At 39.2% G+C, this 18,934-nt stretch overlaps 1 protein-coding gene across 1 annotated transcript in view; it reads right to left on the bottom strand.

Annotated features, from left to right (window-relative positions):
* The window catches only part of LOC139700865 (acid sphingomyelinase-like phosphodiesterase 3b), a 505,549-nt gene that overhangs the window by 315,749 nt on the left and 170,866 nt on the right, over nucleotides 1-18,934 (bottom strand). The gene's annotated exons all lie outside the window — the stretch shown is intronic.

Below are 18,934 nucleotides of genomic sequence, written 5' to 3'. Positions count from 1 at the left end.
ACCACTTTTAAAAATAGGCGTTATTTGCGTGGTTTTCCAATTCTTAGGGACTTTGCACTCTGTGAGGGATTTGTTAAATATAAATTCAAGGTATGGGGAAACGTTAGGAGCTAAATGTTTTATCACCCTAGCTGGTATATTTTCGGGACCCGAGGATTTGTTGGGTTTGATCTCATTAAGAAATTTTAGAATTCCTTGTTGCTCCGCTGGTTTTTTTCCATGGTTTGAGTATATATTTTTTCTTGGAGGTATGCGGTAGCAACATCGTTCGTGAAAACGATTAGGAAGAATGAATTTAGGATGTTAGCTTTACCCTCACTGTCTGTATAAATTATATAGTTACAATCCCTTCAGCAAGCCACGGTTTGTTTACTCCCATTTACTTCCCTGACATATGGCCAGAAAGCTTTAGGGTCATTGGTCCAAGTACTCGCAAAGTACTTTACGTTTGAAGTCTAGTAAGGCGCTACGTAGTTGTGTTTTGGTTTCAATTTTAGAGGATCTATACTTGTCCCATAATTGTTTATTCTCAGGGGATGATGTGTTCACGCCTGCCCTCTTTACTCAAGAGTGTAGCATTCCCTGGTTTCGAAGGGCTTTTCCAACGTCTTTATTGTACCACCTGGGGTCCCGATTTGCTTTAACGTATTTTATAGGGATGAAATCTGTGATGCCTTTTTGTAAAATATAGACAAATTGTGTCCACGTTTCTTCCACGGTGGCATGACTTAAGCGGATTTTGAACTCGGGTAGTGAAGAGTTTAATTGATTGGCAAAAGCGTCAAAGTCTGCTTTATGGTAATTATAAATTTTTCTTTTTGGTTTAACAATCCTTTTTTTTTCTATGCCCAAGTTTATATTAACTGCTTTATGGTCACTCAAGCCCTCGTCAGTTGATACACTAATAATACGTTCAGCCGTGTTTGTAAGAAATACGAGGGTCATCCGGAAAGTAGTACCCGTTCGTGAAATAAAGACACAAAAGTAAATATTAACAAACATAAAAAATTTTATTTGAAAGAGGATACTTTAAACTACTTCTCAACATAATCTCCAAGCAAATTAAGGCATTTGTCATAACGTGTGACAAGTTTCTGTATTCCTGCTGCATAGTCCTTCGCCGCCAGCTCATTGAGATACGCGAGGGACCCATCTTGCACAAATTTTTGCATAATGCAGATGGTGTTTAACAATTTCATGAACAATTGTTCGAGAAACATTGGGAAAATGCTCACAGATGTCATCAATTGTGACGCGCCGATCGTTCCTCACGAATTCGTCAACTGAGCTCACCAGTTGGTCTGTAATGACAGACGGTCTCCCCAAACGCTCATCGTCGTGTGTGTTCCCCCTCCCCATGTTGAAGTTGCGACACCACCGCCGAACAGACGACTCGTCCATTACATTGTCTCCATACACCTCCTTTAATTGGCGATGAATATCACATGGGCGAACGTTTCTTGCATTGAGGAATTTAATCACTGCCCTCACTTCACAACTGGCGGCGTTCTCAATTTTTTTAAACATTGTAAACAATCACAGAAACAACACAGGCAATGCTAGCGTCACGCAACTTGGCTCAGAGAAGGCAGACAAGCCACTGAAGCTATCTGACCTCGTCCAGCGGCTACTCGCGTCGTCAGCACTTCATGCGGCACGAACGGGTACTACTTTCCGGATGACCCTCGTAGGTCCAATATTTTCTTTCTACGGGTGGGCATGCATACTGCTTGATGGAGGGAGTTTCATTACACCAATTTTAATTAAGAATTACAATATTTAACGCTATTGCTGTCCCAGTCGGTACCAGGGAGGTTAAAGTCACCACCAATTTTGTTGATGCTGTTATTATTTTTACGTCTAAATTTGTATATTTCTTCATTGAGGGCATGAAATGTTTTGACATGCAAGTTTGCATGTATGTGTCGATTTTGCATATGGTTTTTCTCCCTCTTACAGGTGATGATCTAATAATCCCCGCCATACACCCTTGCGGCGGCTTGCGGGGTATTATGTAGATGTAGATGAGCATCTGAGTCTTGAGGTCTGTGGAATGAGCGTAACTTAATGTGCGTTGATTAGACCGTAGTAAGGTGCAACAAACACTTTCTATTTATTATTTTGAAATGCACATTGTCTGCTTTCAAAAATACTTTTCACTGCCACGAAAACTCCTCCTCGGGGTCTTGCACCTCTATCGTGTTGGTAAACTGTGATATCTATTGGGAAAATATTTTGGTCGTTTATGCCATTACACAGCCAAATCTCAGTGTCTAATACTATATCACCGTAATAACTTTGGGTTATTGGTTTGGGATCCGCTGTTTTATTTTTGAGGTTTCTACAATTTAGTACAAGGGTAGATAGATTATTTTTATTTTGAATGATGCCCGTATTTATGTCTGAATGTAATTTAGGACGACTTTGTGGGGAAGTGTGGGTCAAATGTCTTTCTACATCAGTGGCAGTGTGGTCCGTTTCTTTTATGTGCTTATTAACGATTTTATTTGCGCTAGCCCAGATATTAGCGATCCACTAAATAATCTACTCTCTATCCTAAAAAAGTCCTATTGTGCTCGAGTATCCTATCGGCTACCTTACTCGCCGCTTCCGCCGTGTAATGGACCCTGGATCGGTTCAGAAAAGTCCCGCACCATCGGAGGTTTGGCCTTAGGTCGACGAAGAAGGCTCCTATGTCCGAGCAGAATCACCAAAGTCTCTGGTTTATGCCTTCCACTCGGCTTCAAACCAGAGACTTGCCACCCTCCCTCGGAACAATGCTGCATACCTTTGAACCCAGCTGTACACCCTCGATGGTCTGAAGACGCTTCACCTCGGAGCTCAGTTCCTTAAAGGAACGGAGGACCTCCTCGGATCCACGGTCCGTGACGTCGTTGGTGCCCACATGGGCTACGACCTACAGCCGAGAGCACTTTGTGCTCCTGACTGCCGCCTCGATAGCCGTCGTAACCTGAGGAACTCCTCCGCTTGGTGTACACCAGGCAGTCACCCGTTGATTTACACCTACGCGGCGCACCCTTTCACTCAATGGGACCATCACACAGCAGACATTTGAACTACCTTTCACTAACTACCACTCCCTCCCTTACCATCCGCTGACGTCTTACCGTAGGAAGCGCCCTCGGAGCACGGGTAGGGGCTGCAGATACGGTAGTAATCTCATTCGACGGCACCTGGTACCTATTGGAGACGGGGATAGGGACTGCCGCCGCAGTTTCCAATCCCCGTCGCAGCGTTACCTTCCCTTTAAACGGAGAGACAACCCAACCCAATCAACCGATCTTCGGAGGGGCGACACTCCTTCATTGGGAGATGGGGCACGAGGTAGGTCCTTGATCGCCCAGCCACTTTTGGTATTCGAGCGAATCCATGCTGCCCTATTGACATAGCGGACTTTCGAAATCCTACCCTTAACTCCATCCCCCTTGAGAGAAGCCACCCGGCCGTCGATCTTTGATCGATACTCCTGCACTATTTTCTCCAATGTGGCGATACGAACCCTTGGAGCCGCGCATTCACCAGCATTTTTTTTAAGCATGGCAACAGGAGACCGAGTTGAAGCCATCCTAGTTTGATAAACGAGTTCCCAAAAAAAGCTAACCTAAATGTATTATGCTAAAAAATATTTTTTTACAAGGCAGTAATTTAAATTAAATTGCACAAATCTGTAGAAAAATTGAAATGGACTCTGAAGCTTTCGCGGTTGCTGAGTGGAAAAGAAGTAAAAACAAAGAGAGGACTCACCAATTACCAGTCAGAGGAGCGGGAAACAAATTGGCTACAAGCCACTAAGAATACCACTAAGATTACAGCACACTATTCAAGACTAGCAACATACAGCACAAAAAGTAAATTAATTAAAATATTCCAGAAAACAAAAGCTAACACTCAACTACACTTTACTTGGAAAGAACAAGCACTGAGGCAGAGAAGTAACAGCAGGCACGCAGGTAGGCTCAGGTGCGGTCAAATTGGTTCTCTGGAGCGAGCTCGAGCAAGTCCTTCCCCGACAAGAAGCAGATAAAAAAAACCATAGCCACACTAATCAACCCGAAGGTCAGTTTGGTAGGTGATGGAAGAGTTCACCCAGTACTACGCCCGACGGCGTGTGAAATTCCCACATCAGAGTATGGGGGCCAGTTCCTTTCCCTGTGCCGGTTATGGTTTCCCAGGAAGGCCTGGTACCCGAAAAATCACATAACGTGGGTGGAGCTGCAGGTGCCCTGAGTGCCTTGCCCGGGAATCGAACCTGGGCCCCTCCGGTCAGCAGTTCAATGTTCTACCCCCTGGACTACCGCGATCCATAAGATGCTGATAGGGAGTGACAATTCACTCAAAATTTAGTGTAGTCTTACTTGCCTAGTTCGTTTGAAACACTCTTTTCATATTCTTCGCACTTCCACCCTTCTTGAATACACTCTTTGGTCTTCTAAATGCTCTTAAAGTGAAACCAAACATCCACAATCTGTGCATTGGGCTCCGTTTTTAAGTACCTTTTACAGACCTTGCACTTATTTACGACTTTACCCTACGGAATGACCTCCCTAGGCATTTTGACCAAAAACTTTCACTTCCTCGGAGCGATGAAAAAACACGTCCGCTCTCGGTGACCGCGAACGAAAGAGTGATATTATATATGGAGATCAGAATGAAAGGTTCACAAAAGTGAAAGTTCGCAGAGAAAACATCTGAAAAATACGATGTTCAGAGCAGAATCTTGCTTACGAAGTCAAAATAAATTCATGAAAAAATATCAACGAACTTCTTTTAATCATAAGGAAGTCACGCACTAAAAGAGCGAAGGACCTCGGTCAACTACGTGGAAAACTCAATCGTCTAGAGGAGGTTTCTTATTGGGCACCCCAAGTCAAGTGCTACCGTTTAGTTGGAGTAACATGGACGTGAAAGGAAGTGCGTGAAAAGGGAGGAATAAGAAGGTAATTAAGCAGGGGAAGAGAGAGCATTAAAAAGAAGTTGGGGCGACTTCATGAAAAGGGGGAAAGCTTAGGTGAGAGGTCGTTGAGAGTGGCGCGGTGAAAGGAGAGCGAATTTGGGAGGATATAGCAAGGATCCTGTGCACTGTGTGCAAGGGTCGAGAGCGAAGTAGCCCGAGACGATATGGGTAACGGAGAGTTATATAATTTCCGAGCACTTCTAAGTTTGCTTTCCACTACGAGACGTCGGGCGGATAATTGCCATTTACGAAGGAGAGAATAAGACCTTCTGTGGCTATGTCAACATTTTAGTCTTAAAGACTTAACTTGGGGGACTCACATACGTAAAGTCTGCGGTCAAGCATATAAAAAATTGGGATTCATTAGACGCATTGTCGGCAAAAGTGACTCGAAGGTCAAGGAACGTTGTTACCACGCTCTTGTAAGGCCTCATTTAGAATACGCATGCAGCGTGTGGGATCCGAGTGAAAAAGGTCTCATTCGGGAAATTGAGAAGGTTCAACGCCGGGCAGCCCGTTTTGTAAAAAATTCCTACGATAAAACGCAAAGCGTCACCGAAATGCTCATGGATTTGGGGTGGGAATCATTGGCTGAGAGACGATTCAATGCAAGATTGAAATTATTAAATAAATTTAGATCCGCATGTTTCAGCACCGAGGTCTCGCAAATTATTCGTACTCCTACATACATTGGTCGCTTGGATCATGCATATAAAATTCGGGAAATAGATGCCAGAACTAGCCGACTCAAGGACTCCTTCTTCCCACGGACAATACGGGATAGCAACTGCAGGGTTATAGATAGCAAAAATTCCACTTGCCACCCTCAGCGTCTAAAAAATAATTAGTTGTATTTAAATGCATGCTCTTCCACTAACCTTATGTGTTTTGCTATAATAACCCATTCTTTCCGAATGACCTCATTCGTGTTCCGTTCATCTGTTTTTAAGTTTCCCTTTCAATCCCTCGTCCCTCTCCGCGGGGGCAAATTCCTGCTACCTGCAACGTTGGGTCGCATTCCCTGCCAATTAGAGACTCTTTGGGGGTAGAGTGTTTCGTGGTGCATTTTCATGTGGTAGTGATGTTTCAATTTCTTGCTTGTTGTGTCCTGGCTTCCGTGTTGTATAATGTCTTTCGTGCTGCATCATGGGGTGCAGTTTTTTAGTTGTTTTGCGGTATATGTGTTTGCATGAGTATTGGATGAAGGGATTTTTGCATGAGTGTGTGCGCTGCTGTGGGTGTAATTTTCCGTGTTGTTTTTTTTTTGCATGTGGTATTTTTCTTTTTTACGGTTGGTGACCTAACACCCCCCGCCACACGCCCTTGCGGCGGCTTGCGGGGTATTATGTAGATGTAGATGTAGATGTAGTCCGTATTTATGAATTTTATCTCATTTTGCACCATCAAACCAAATGCTTAAATTTTTTTATGATGACGAAGAGACGATTATATGTCATCGTGGTGATTCATTCAGAGCGTTTCTGGTATTTTATTCATTAGTTCAAATCCCAGTTGAAATAGCTTTTATGGCGCACCTCTTCTTTTTTAACAAATAGATGCACAGTGAAAGTAATTTTCGTAAAAAGCTGATCATCTTATAGAACGAATACTCTTAAGCGGGAAATGAGCCTGAGAGAGCGTATTGATGGTGGAATTATAAAACAAAATATTGTTCTGCTCACGCCTTCAAAAAAGTGGGCAGAACAAAAAGCGATTTGTTTTACGATTTTATGGTGATCCTTAGAGCCTCTTTAGTGTGAAACGCATAATTTTCTTCATATATCCGTAGCTAATAATCCAAGAAAATGAGGCAAAAACAAAACGTTGTCCAACAATTTTTACCACGCACTAAATTTGCTGAAAATATTTCAATGATCACTGGAGCTTGGGTCGATGCGGCGTACAGTATGCGGCTTCCCACCCCGAGGGCTTGCATTGGAATGCGGCTGTAGTGTGGGTTGACCTTTTGAGCGGCTTTCAATCCCTCTTGATTGGCTTGCTGAGAGTAATTACCGGTAATTCGGATGGGAGTCAGCCATAAAACCTCGATCTCTGTTAAAAGAATACGCTAACCACCCCGCTGATTTCTCCAACCTTTCCCCGGCATTTAAAATTTCATTACCTAAACAGCAATGGCGCATTAGTTTAAGTTGTCAGTCATCAAAATTATTAACCAATAATGCATGAATGACCTTGAGGGTTTTACTCGTTGGTACATTGCATAGTTACTTCCTACCTAGTAAGCACTAAAAACAATTTTCGTTTCGAGCTTTTCGCAGCGTTGACTCTTAATCACTGGAATCTAAAAACCCTTAGACTTTAAACGGCACGAATCAACATAGTCAGACAACTGTACACTCAGTTGGCCAATATGTGCACAAAAACTATGATTTTAATATTGTTCCAATTATTAACAGTAGTCTACCGGGTGATAATATGTTTCTTATTGACCCAAAATCTGTACACCACAGTAGTTTTAAGAACTGACTAACAAGAACAAAATATTCTCGGACCCCATACTGCATGCTACAATAACTCGTTCTTTAGCACCGCGTTCCTTTCATTGGAATTCCATCTGAAATTCCAATTCTTTTCTCAGTTTCTTCACTTCCTTAGTTTACCTCGCTTTCTCAACATTCTCCCTTCTATTATCGCTTTCAGCATCCCATTGACTCTCAATATCTCCTTCATAAACTTTTCTTGTCTTCTTCGAAATCCTCTCAAGATCCATCTCTCTTCCTTCACCATTTCTAGAACTTTATTGTTTGCTTTGTTTTTCCTTCATTTTATTACCTCCATTCTTTTTCAAGCCTATATCTCAAACCCTGCGCAACAAACACAAAGTTAAAATTTTGCGTAGTTTTTTCAATTAAACTTGTTCAAGCCTTAACTTAACTAATTACCACTTTTGAGTTACTAGTAATCGTCTACATAATACCTCGTAAGACGCCGTAAGGACGTGTGGCGGGGTGTTAGGTCACAAAACCCGTAAAAGGGAACAAAACCACATGAAAAATCAACAAATTCATGGAGAGCTATACCCACAGTGGCGTATGCATTCATGCAAAAATCCTTTAAAGTTACACGCATTCAAATACATATACTACCAACTAACACACAATTGCACCTTAAGATGCAGCAAAAAATTTATCCAATAACGTGCAAGCTAGAATTTGAATATTAAGAAGGCGGAATTCCACTACAACATGGACATGTGACACACAACGGTCTCCTTCCCCAAACATTGTTTCCTCTCATCTTTATATGAGCATTCGTAAATATTAGGTGAAAATATTATTGATTATTGCAATCAAATTCACTGTCTTATAAAATTTGTTCCTACCTCATACTTTCTTTAATAAACTACGACTTAAATAAAAAGAACTGAATACATGCGAATAGATTATAAAATAGCTTCTACCGTATAGTAGTTACCAATTTCTCATTAATTTTCTCCCCTATATTTCGGTTCAAAGTAATTTTTAGGCTTTGCTTCCCTTGATGCATATCTCCGAAGTAAAGGGCCATAGCATTAATGAATAGAATTAGAAGAAACAAGCATTGGAATTTATAGTAATTAAAGGCATTCCGTTTTCCATTAACACGATATTAGCAACCCTTTCAGCAAACCAATCCTATCACCCTAAACCTTTGACAATAGAAACTTCTCAATGCTGATTCATTCACCGTATTAATGAGACAAGAACTCGAGCTCCTATTGGAAATGACGACTTACAAGTAGGTAGTAAGATACAGCAATAGTCATCTTTAAGTGATACTGAATTGCTCCAAATTAAGCACCATTCCTTTCGATCCTATTTTGCCATTACCGGTACATGCTTTAGGGGATGATTTTCCGCTGGGAATTCAGATGTTACGCATGTTTCTCGTTCATTGCCTCAAATGGTCGTTTCTCATTGAAACGGGAAAATTATCAGTGGCTTTCGAGCACGCCAGCTTATCTACAGTTTGAATACCTTCTCACTATACTCGCAAGAGTAGTAATTCCCAAATAGGTATTTTGACGCAAATGAACATTTTATTTTCAAAATTCCATTTAACTTTTTGCTTCTAAATTATACACTTAAACCCACCGCGTGGAAATCTTGTAATTGTTGAACATATATCGACCATGAAAAAAGGAAAATGATGGTGCACTCAGCTTTGATTATGCTGTTACATTTGGGGTCTAGGACTACAACTTGTAGATCGGTAAGTTGAAATAAAAAAGTCGAGGGCGGTTTCAAAGAGCTCTTTGGAGGGGCCTCATAATGAAAAGCTAACAGGATGCCAGAGGCTATTCTTCGCCTCGTATTTTTTGTTCATACGATAGCTTTCCAGTTCTTTGTTTGTTATTTTATTTAATGTTCGAAGTAAATGCCGTGATCCCAGCAATATAGTAACATTATAACAATGAAATAACTGGAGAGCGGAGTATTTTTTTGGTGATTTACTTCAAAATAATGTTCATCTTGAGAAATTTCATAGCCACACACATTTCCAAAAACTGAGTATGGCGAGTGAGCATTTTACTCCACTTTTTTGGACCGAAAATGCCAATTACCGTGTTCTTCACATTTTATGAACAAAATATCTCAAAAGGTTTAACCGGTTCACTAGAAAAATACTATTCATGCTAACTTAAAACCATCTCAAACAGTTCGTTATGCAGGTGAATATTCCCAGTCAATACCGCGCAATAAAACAGATACCACGCATATTTTTGCAAACACACTTTTCCAGATAAATCCAGCCAAAGGTGCTAAAAAATGACTATAAATCAATTCTAAAATATTGATTTCAAGCCTTTGAGTTTTTCACTCATCAATATTTGAATACATCTCACCGGAGTAATATAGCGAGACCACGCACAACCGTGTTGCGTTCATGTTTGCCAAGATAGATGAGAGAGATAGATATTTGGTTAACCGCGGTGGCTAACCCCAGAAATTTTGCTTCGCGGCCACCCACGACTCGGGAGAGATATAATGTACTTGGCATAATTAAATTTAAATCTAATTTTGTTTACGAATAAGCCACGTACGTAGTTTTCGCTCTAATGATTGTCATTAAAAGCTCTTTTGTCATATTCCATCTCTCTTTGCTCTCACACATTGAGTCAGCTACTAGTTGTTAAATACTATCTGCATTTCATGACGTCCAGTCCAGTTGTACGTAAAATGACAGATGCAAAAAACATATATTCGATACATAAATGAATATATACACGTGTGGGAGGAAGAATTTATATGGACAGATAGGTATAATCTATGAGGCAGGAATCTGGCCGGAAGACTTTGTGAGATCAGTGTCAGTTCCTATTCTGAAAAAGGTTAAGGATATATTATGTGAGGACAACAGGTCAAGAAGTATGATTTCCCTCGCAGCTAAAGTTTTTTTCAGGACCATCAACAAAAGGATAGAGAGCAGGGCAAATAATGACATAGGGGCTGATCGGTTTGGGTTTATGAAGGGGAGAGGCACGCGCGATGTCATTGCAGCAATATGTACATGTCTCAGAGAGCTCAGGTGCGAGTGGGGGACGGAGAGTCCAGATGGGTAGTGTTATGAAGAGGTGTAAGGCAGGGTTGTCCATTATCACCGCTGCTGTTCAACCTGGGAAGGAAATGATTTAAAAGGCATGGGCAGAACTAGAAGTAGGAATGAAAGTCGATGGGGAATTCGTAAACTCAGGTTTGCTGATGACCAAGCTTTAGTTTGTCAGTCAGCCAAGGGGTTGCAAACATTGCTGACTGAATTGGACATTCACTGCGATTGATATGGGAAGAGAATCCATATAAATAAAGCAAATATTTTACGATTTCCCAGAAAGAGAAAGCAAAGGTTAACATTAAATTAGGACGGCAAATACTTGAGCAGTTGGAAGAGTTTACGTATCTCGGAAGTGTTTTGGACCAACATGGTCGAAGTAGTGGGGATGTAAGGAGAAGAATTGCACAAGGAAAAGAGGCTTTCACAAGGAGGGAGTTGATGACAGGGGCGTTGAGTAAGGACGTTAAGAAAAGACTTGCTAAAATTTTGATCGGGAGCGTAGTTATTTACGGCGCTGAAACATGGTCATTGAAGCCGAATGATAGACGTAGATTGCGGGCTTTTGAAATATGGGTGCGAAAAAGGATTGAGAAGGTAAAATGGGCCGAAAGGCAAACAAATGAGGAGGTGCTGGGTATGGTAGGTGAGGAGAGGGGATTGTTGGGAGAAATCTTAAGGAGGCAGGAAAAATGGATAAATATATATTGATCGGAAGTAGGATGTTGAAGAATGTAATAGAGGGAAGAATGTTGGGCAAACGAGGAAGAGGTGGGAATATAATAAATTTTCCGATTCGATTCATTCGACGCGACCGATTACGACGCATAGGCAACATCATCAGGTATAGAATTCGTCTACGCGTGTAAGGTCGCCTATTCGTAGAAACTAGTAGTAGTATAATAAAATTTTTTGCGTGAAAAAACCAAGTTTTTTTACAGAGTAATCATGTATTTTCACAAAGTAAAGACTCCAACTATCGGACTCACTAAAACACATTTTGATGACCGGAAATTGGCTATGTTGACATTTTCATTCATTCCTACCCAATTTGTATAATTCATATTGCTACAATAATAATATTTTACCATAAGTAGAAGTATTAAGACAAAGACACCGTAGAATGGAGAAAAACAAATGAGGTCGAGAGATATTAAAACATTCTGCATAAAATAGAATGTATTCATAATGGGATCCAGCTGACCATGATGGATAATGTACAATTCTAGCTACTTATCCATGATTTGCAGTAGCCTACCGGGTTCGGGATGGTTTTCCATGAAGCCGCGCACTGAACATTATAGTAATCCTTAGCCCTCACTAAAACGAGATCAATATCCTTAAATGCAATATCTAATCTTACAATAACTCATTCTATAGTTCTGAGTACGTTGTCTTCTATAATAACTATACTTTTCCGCCCTCTAGTACACTTTCTCGGCATTTTCCCCTATATTACACATTATCTACATCATCTCAATGCCACTCAATTTCTCCTGTATCCACTTGTCCTACCTTAGTAAAATATCACTAGACAGCCCTCTCTTTTCCCCTGCAATGGCTAGAACTGCGTTTGTTTCCTGCCCGTTCATTATAGCATCATTTTCTCCACATTCACATCTCAATTGCTTTCAAATCCACCCTTAACCTCTTGCCTTAAGGACCTGGTTTCTTAGCCGTACTAAAGTTTGCTCCGTATTTGCCTAAGTGCCTATCATCAAATCTCGCCCCTTTTTAAAAGCCTTTTTGCGTGCCAAAATTCTACTTTTAACGTCTTTAGTAGTCCTCCCATCAACTGACATACTTCCTGAATAGAGGAGGTAAACTGAAAGACTTCTACCTATTCAGTATAAATCCACTAAATTTAATTTCAATTGCTTATGAAGAACGTTAATCAAACTTTAGTTAAATTTTATAATTAATTTGTATCCTCATTCGTTTATTTCAAAACCCTTAATCCTCAAGTTGTTATTGATGGACTCAAGAATTAGTCTTTTTAATGCACTACATAAATTATACATCATAAATACATAGATTCGCTGCCTCCTTAAAAAAGGACTACGTGGATGGCAAGATAGATAAATTAATTCGTGAGAGGGATAATCACTTTTTAGCTGCTTAGATATTACTTTAAATACACACAGGTTTAACACATTTCCAATTTCATCATAGAGCATCATACTATAACGCTAAGACCCTTTATCGCCCCCTGTAACCCTTACCCTCATGCTACTACCTCTAATGGTTTATATTTATATTTACTTAAATTGCTTGCTAACGTTAAAAAATAGCTTTTTTAAGAGAAGGTAAATATTTTACTTGACAGATGAAATAAAAGAAGAAAATTGGGGCAATAACCTTCAACACCATGGCTGTATACGATGATCAAGAATTAATTAGTTAAATAGATTCATGTATTTAATATAACCTCCTAATTACTGCAGGTATATATGAATATGACAGAGAGCTCTAGTATTTTTATTTTATTTTAATTATGGATTAATTTGAAATATTTCATAGAGTTAGCCGATCTAAACATTTTTTGCACAAATTCCATTAAACTGGGTAAAGCACCCCACGTATTTTTATTACTTTCTTAGTAATGGATTTCCGCCACATGAAAGAAGCCGCCGCTGTGATTATTAGCCCACATTATCTACAGGGTCTGATTATTGACAAAATGCAAAGGATATGACATATTTTGATAATATTTCAAAGTAAATTGAAACAAATTTCACTGAACATCAAAGGTTGATACCACGGTAGAAACTTTTAGCCGAGGCAAAGTAATGAAATAACCGGAGGGCCACACATAAACGCTGCGTGATATCGCGAATCCAGTAGACTTTTAAACACCAATGGAAGCAGGTTATGCGACTGTATTTTACCGCAAAGCCGAGCAAGTGGATAAAAGAAACCATGGGAAAAAGGGGACTGATGGGTTGTTATCGAGTAATTACGCGAGGGTCGTGATGAAGTTTTCCTGGTCAATTAAATTTCGGTAGGTCGTGATAGGCATTAAATAACTAAGTCGTATAATTTGGTCACAAGTGATTGAATCCCCATGATGATGACCGAGGTTCGAATTCTGGCGATAAAATTCGTTTGAATGCCAGCTGTCTAAACTTTCTAAGGCAGGGAAGGTTTTTTTTTTCTTTTTAGGATTAGCCAAACGTTTTAGGTAGGTTTGAATGGAAACATACCACTTATATATTTTCCCCTTATATTTCAATTCCTGATGTAACAAGACACAAAACGACATCCTTTACTAAAGTAAAACCCTTCAATTTCGCGTCATTTCCGTTTGACTTCATCCCGTTCAATTTTCCAAACTCATTTTCCTCCCTAGATCTTGCTTACCCAACGTCCTCCTCTCAATCATAGTCTTCAACTTCCCATCACTATTGAAAACGTCTTTTAACTACCTTTATTGCTTACTAGGAATTTCTCCCAAAAGCTCTCTCCCCTCCTCGACGAATCCTATTACTCCTTCGTAGCAAAGCAAAACGATGAAACCTTTTACACGGAGTTAAACCACCATTCTTGCATCCCTTTCCCTGATCCCTAAAATCCGGCATCAAAGGCCGTATTTCAAGAGTTGAAAAGTCACAAATCGAAGATTCAAGAGGAGGAAAAAACTGAGAGAACAAATGACGAATGGCTGATATGTCGTGGGGATGGAAATCCGAGTTGAATGGTTGGAACTGAAATGACAGTGGCGCCGCCGACGTGATACCGGGCAGTATCAATTCAACTGACAAAAAAAACGCGACAAAAGATATAATCGTACGAATGAAGAATGTGTCCACCCAGAATTTTATACTCATATTTTTCTGGTTGCATGTAAAATATAAATTAAAATAAAATGTAATGTAGATGGTAGACCCTTTATTCTCACATTCAAAAATTTAGAAACAGCGTAATCATTTCGCAACATTTTTCCGGGAGTAGATGCGGACACAGACCATTATTTAGCACTAATGAAGTGAAACGACAAATGCAGGAGGATAAAACAGGAGAGAGGGATCAGTAACTGGACTGTGAAAACATTAAACGAAACGAAAAGAAAGAAGTACCAAGAGGATGTATGAAAAATTCATCAGCGTAGACAAGTAGTAGAGGAAGTAGAATCCGATAGAGTAGAAGAAACATAATAAGATATGAAAAAGATGTATTACAAGCCGCAAACGAAACTATAGGAACAGTAAAGAGGAAATCATGGCTTAGAAACGAATGATTAGAAACATAGATAGGAGAAGGAACTAGAGGCATGTAAACAGAATTAGAGAGAAAGAAGTGCTATGAAATAAATAATAATCTGAGATGAGAAACTAAACGGAATACAGAATCGCTGTAAAAGACGGAGTCGGAGGAAATACGGACTTTACAAAGGAGGGGTGAAATGGATGAGCTTCCAAGGAAGGTGAAAGCAATATCAGGAAGTAAAACATGGAAAATTTGTGCACTATATTGAAGACACATCATGAAAATATGTGCTGAACCAGTAAATATTCAAGGGAGTTGGAAAGATTACGCAGAGGATCCATTCGGTAAAGGTACTGGCAAGTTTAGACATAGAAAGAGAATATGACGTAGATGGGGATAGCTAATATCAAGGCCTACTTGACTGCGAGATAAAGAAGCCATTAAGAAATTCAAACCAAGTAAGACCGTCAGGATAGAAGACATTCCCATGGAATGATGCGAGGGTTAAGGAATGGAATGATGGAAGAAAAAGTTTTTATGAACTATTTCGTAGTATTTATGAAGGATAATTTTGGCTCTAAGCTTTTGTGGGATCACTGTTTGTTCCCATACCATAGACGGGGAGTTAGCTGTATGATAGGACCACAGAACAATGCATGTATGCTTGATGTCACATTTAGAAAAAGTGTTATTTCAAGATCATCAATTGGGGTTCTAGAATAAAATGATGTAGAGGAAGGCCCATGATTACTTCGGTAATGATCAGCTCGAGTCGCATAGGGGAGATCAATAATACGAGGGTCATCCGGAAAGTAGTACCCGTTCGTGCCGCATGAAGTGCTGACGACGCGAGTAGCCGCTGGACGAGGTCAGATAGCTTCAGTGGCTTGTCTGCCTTCTCTGAGCCAAGTTGCGTGACGCTAGCATTGCCTGTGTTGTTTCTGTGATTGTTTACAATGTTTAAAAAAATTGAGAACGCCGCCAGTTGTGAAGTGAGGGCAGTGATTAAATTCCTCAATGCAAGAAACGTTCGCCCATGTGATATTCATCGCCAATTAAAGGAGGTGTATGGAGACAATGTAATGGACGAGTCGTCTGTTCGGCGGTGGTGTCGCAACTTCAACATGGGGAGGGGGAACACACACGACGATGAGCGTTCGGGGAGACCGTCTGTCATTACAGACCAACTGGTGAGCTCAGTTGACGAATTCGTGAGGAACGATCGGCGCGTCACAATTGATGACATCTGTGAGCATTTTCCCAATGTTTCTCGAACAATTGTTCATGAAATTGTTAAACACCATCTGCATTATGCAAAAATTTGTGCAAGATGGGTCCCTCGCGTATCTCAATGAGCTGGCGGCGAAGGACTATGCAGCAGGAATACAGAAACTTGTCACACGTTATGACAAATGCCTTAATTTGATTGGAGATTATGTTGAGAAGTAGTTTAAAGTATCCTCTTTCAAATAAAATTTTTTATGTTTGTTAATATTTACTTTTGTGTCTTTATTTCACGAACGGGTACTACTTTCCGGATGACCCTCGTAGAAAAATATATAGAGCATAATTAGGATGTATTTGTTTGTTTCGCAGATTTCTAGAATACGTTCGTCAAACTAAATTGGTAGAGTTCATATATGTATAATAGAAGCTAGGAGAAGTATTAAAAGATCGGTAAAATATCCGTTACCTGTAGTAGTCTCAACCCTCCTCAGGCATATTTGACAGATGCAAAGTCGAAATGGTAATTGTTTGGCAGAAAAGTCAGACGGCTGTTCTTTATCACCTCAGCGCATCAACGCATGCATAGAGGAAATCCATTACATCACTACATCCATTTTTTACTTACTTCACGAATCATCAAGGTTACGTTAGCCAGTATGTCAAGCAGCTATCAATACTGAGCTTATTGGACAATCAGTGCGATAGGTATGGGTTGAGCATCAATAAAAAGAAAACAAAAGTACTGAGGTTTTGAAAAGGGGGAATCCAAAGTTTAACGTTAAAATATTAGGGCAAAAATAGAGAACAATTTTCTTATCATTTTTGACCAAGAGAGTCAATGTTGCAGGGGCATAACAAAAATTGCGTTAGGTAGAGGAATTTTTTCAAGAAAGAGACAGGAAGATTGACCATGGAGTTCAAGAAAAGTGAAAATATTGACAGGGAACATGGTTTTGTATAACTCGGTAAACGTTCGTCAAAGCAATATGATAGGCGTCTATTGGAGACTTTTGAAACGTAAGTGTCGGTAAAACACTGAAAAAAACTCCCTATTGGTTATGCTGCATCTGTTGGGGCTTATTGGTGCATTAGCGTGCAGTACCAGGGTCTATCAAAACCTGACCTAAGCCGGTTGAATACTACTGCTAATTATAATAGCATTTACGATAAAAATGTCGTCACCCTACTTCGTTCGATACGGTTTCTCGGTGATCACGTTGGTGATACACGAATTCTGTGTCTACATTCACTGATTGGTTGCTTTACACACAAAAGTTTTTTTCCGTAAGCGATCTATCACCGCCTTTTTTCGTTGTAAGCTAAAAAAAGTGAAATGGAATGTTCACTTACGACTATTTACTCTATTATCGTGAGAAATATCTCTTTCTTTGTCCTTCCGTATTTCTCTCCCTTTCTACGGGTCTTATTCCTGTATTCATGCTGTCTCAAAAGCCTACTTTCTTGCTTCCTTTCCCCGCTTACATAAAGCCCTCCCTTCTATCACAGCCCCAGGCGTACCATTTCCTTTCGGTACTTCATCTTATTAACAGTAAACCATCAGTCATAAACCCGAAGGCTTGTTTGATAGTTGAAGGTTCCCCAGTTCCCCAAAACCGCCCATGGTTTCCATGAGGATCCTGTACCCGAAAAATAAAATAAATTGAGCGACTAGTATTCACAGATATTTATTTTGATTGCCATAAAATGGCGATATAAATCTAATTAAAATTTTCGGAATATTTACCGGTTTTCGATTATACTGGGAAGGTTTTATCAGAAAATGGGTAAAGAATGATAAAAAAAATTGACTAAAAAGTTGTAAAAGGATCCTCATAGATGAATTGATACGGTTATTAGTCACATTATTTTGAGGTAAAAAATACAGTTTCATTACGAGAAAAATTAACGGAAATCATGAGGGCAATGGAATTTTAAAAAAATATTTTGGAGAAAATGAGTAAACTAACTTCGATACGTAAGCAAATTCCCAACATAAATTCAACGACCTCGTCTATTTTGAAATTCTGATAAAAGTATTAACTTTTTCATTGATTGTGATTATGGTATTTTAATAATGGGAAAAAATACTTTTGGTGTCCAATAATTAATTTATTATGGGTTAATTCAACAGTCTCTCGATGATTATTTTATTCCCATTAGACTTATATAAATAATGGGAGCCTTATTATAGGTAATGCGCAATATCGCCATTGAAAATGTTCCCTTTGAATTCCAAGAATGCAGTATATTTAATCCCAGCCGTTACTCCTGCCATTCATGCTCTAATTTATTATCACCATCATATATAATATTTAAAATTAAAACTTCTTTTGTATGTTTCATTTTTAGGCCGAAATATCTCAATATTTCCTCTATGCTAAGCATCGTTCAAAATTGCTACCAGCAAAGTTCTAGGGAAATCTATCTTCATTTCACCCAAAAACAGTTTTTAATTTCTACCAATCAACCACATAAAAATTAATGATTTGGATCATCTACTAAAAATTTCTGTGAGTGTGATAAAAAAACACCACTTTTTAAAGTGTGATGACGACGTATCTGTATTTTTCTCTAGTGATTTAATTTTAATGTAAGTAACATTAACTGTAAACGGGAATCATTATGCGCAGTGCACTGCGTCTTGGGAAGAATTAGTATCGGTGATGCATATATTTTGTCGATATCATGAATTGGTTTTAAATAGACCCAACTTTTACCTGATCGTTCCTGCATGACGTGAATGTATTCAAAATAATCTTCCTATTGAATATTTTTACATATAAGTAGCTTCTTTTTTGTGGATGACTTTGTTTGAATGCATGATAAAATTGATATATATATATATATATATATATATATATATATATATATATATATATATATATATATATATGCATATATATATACATATATATATATACATATATATATATACATATATATACATATATATATATATATATATATATATATATA

Source organism: Hetaerina americana, unplaced genomic scaffold, assembly GCF_022747635.1.
Source record: "Hetaerina americana unplaced genomic scaffold, ioHetAmer1.1.p SCAF_11, whole genome shotgun sequence".
Lineage (NCBI taxonomy): Eukaryota > Metazoa > Arthropoda > Insecta > Odonata > Calopterygidae > Hetaerina > Hetaerina americana.
Note: the sequence above shows the minus strand (reverse complement) of the source record. Positions and strands in the feature narration are given on the sequence as shown.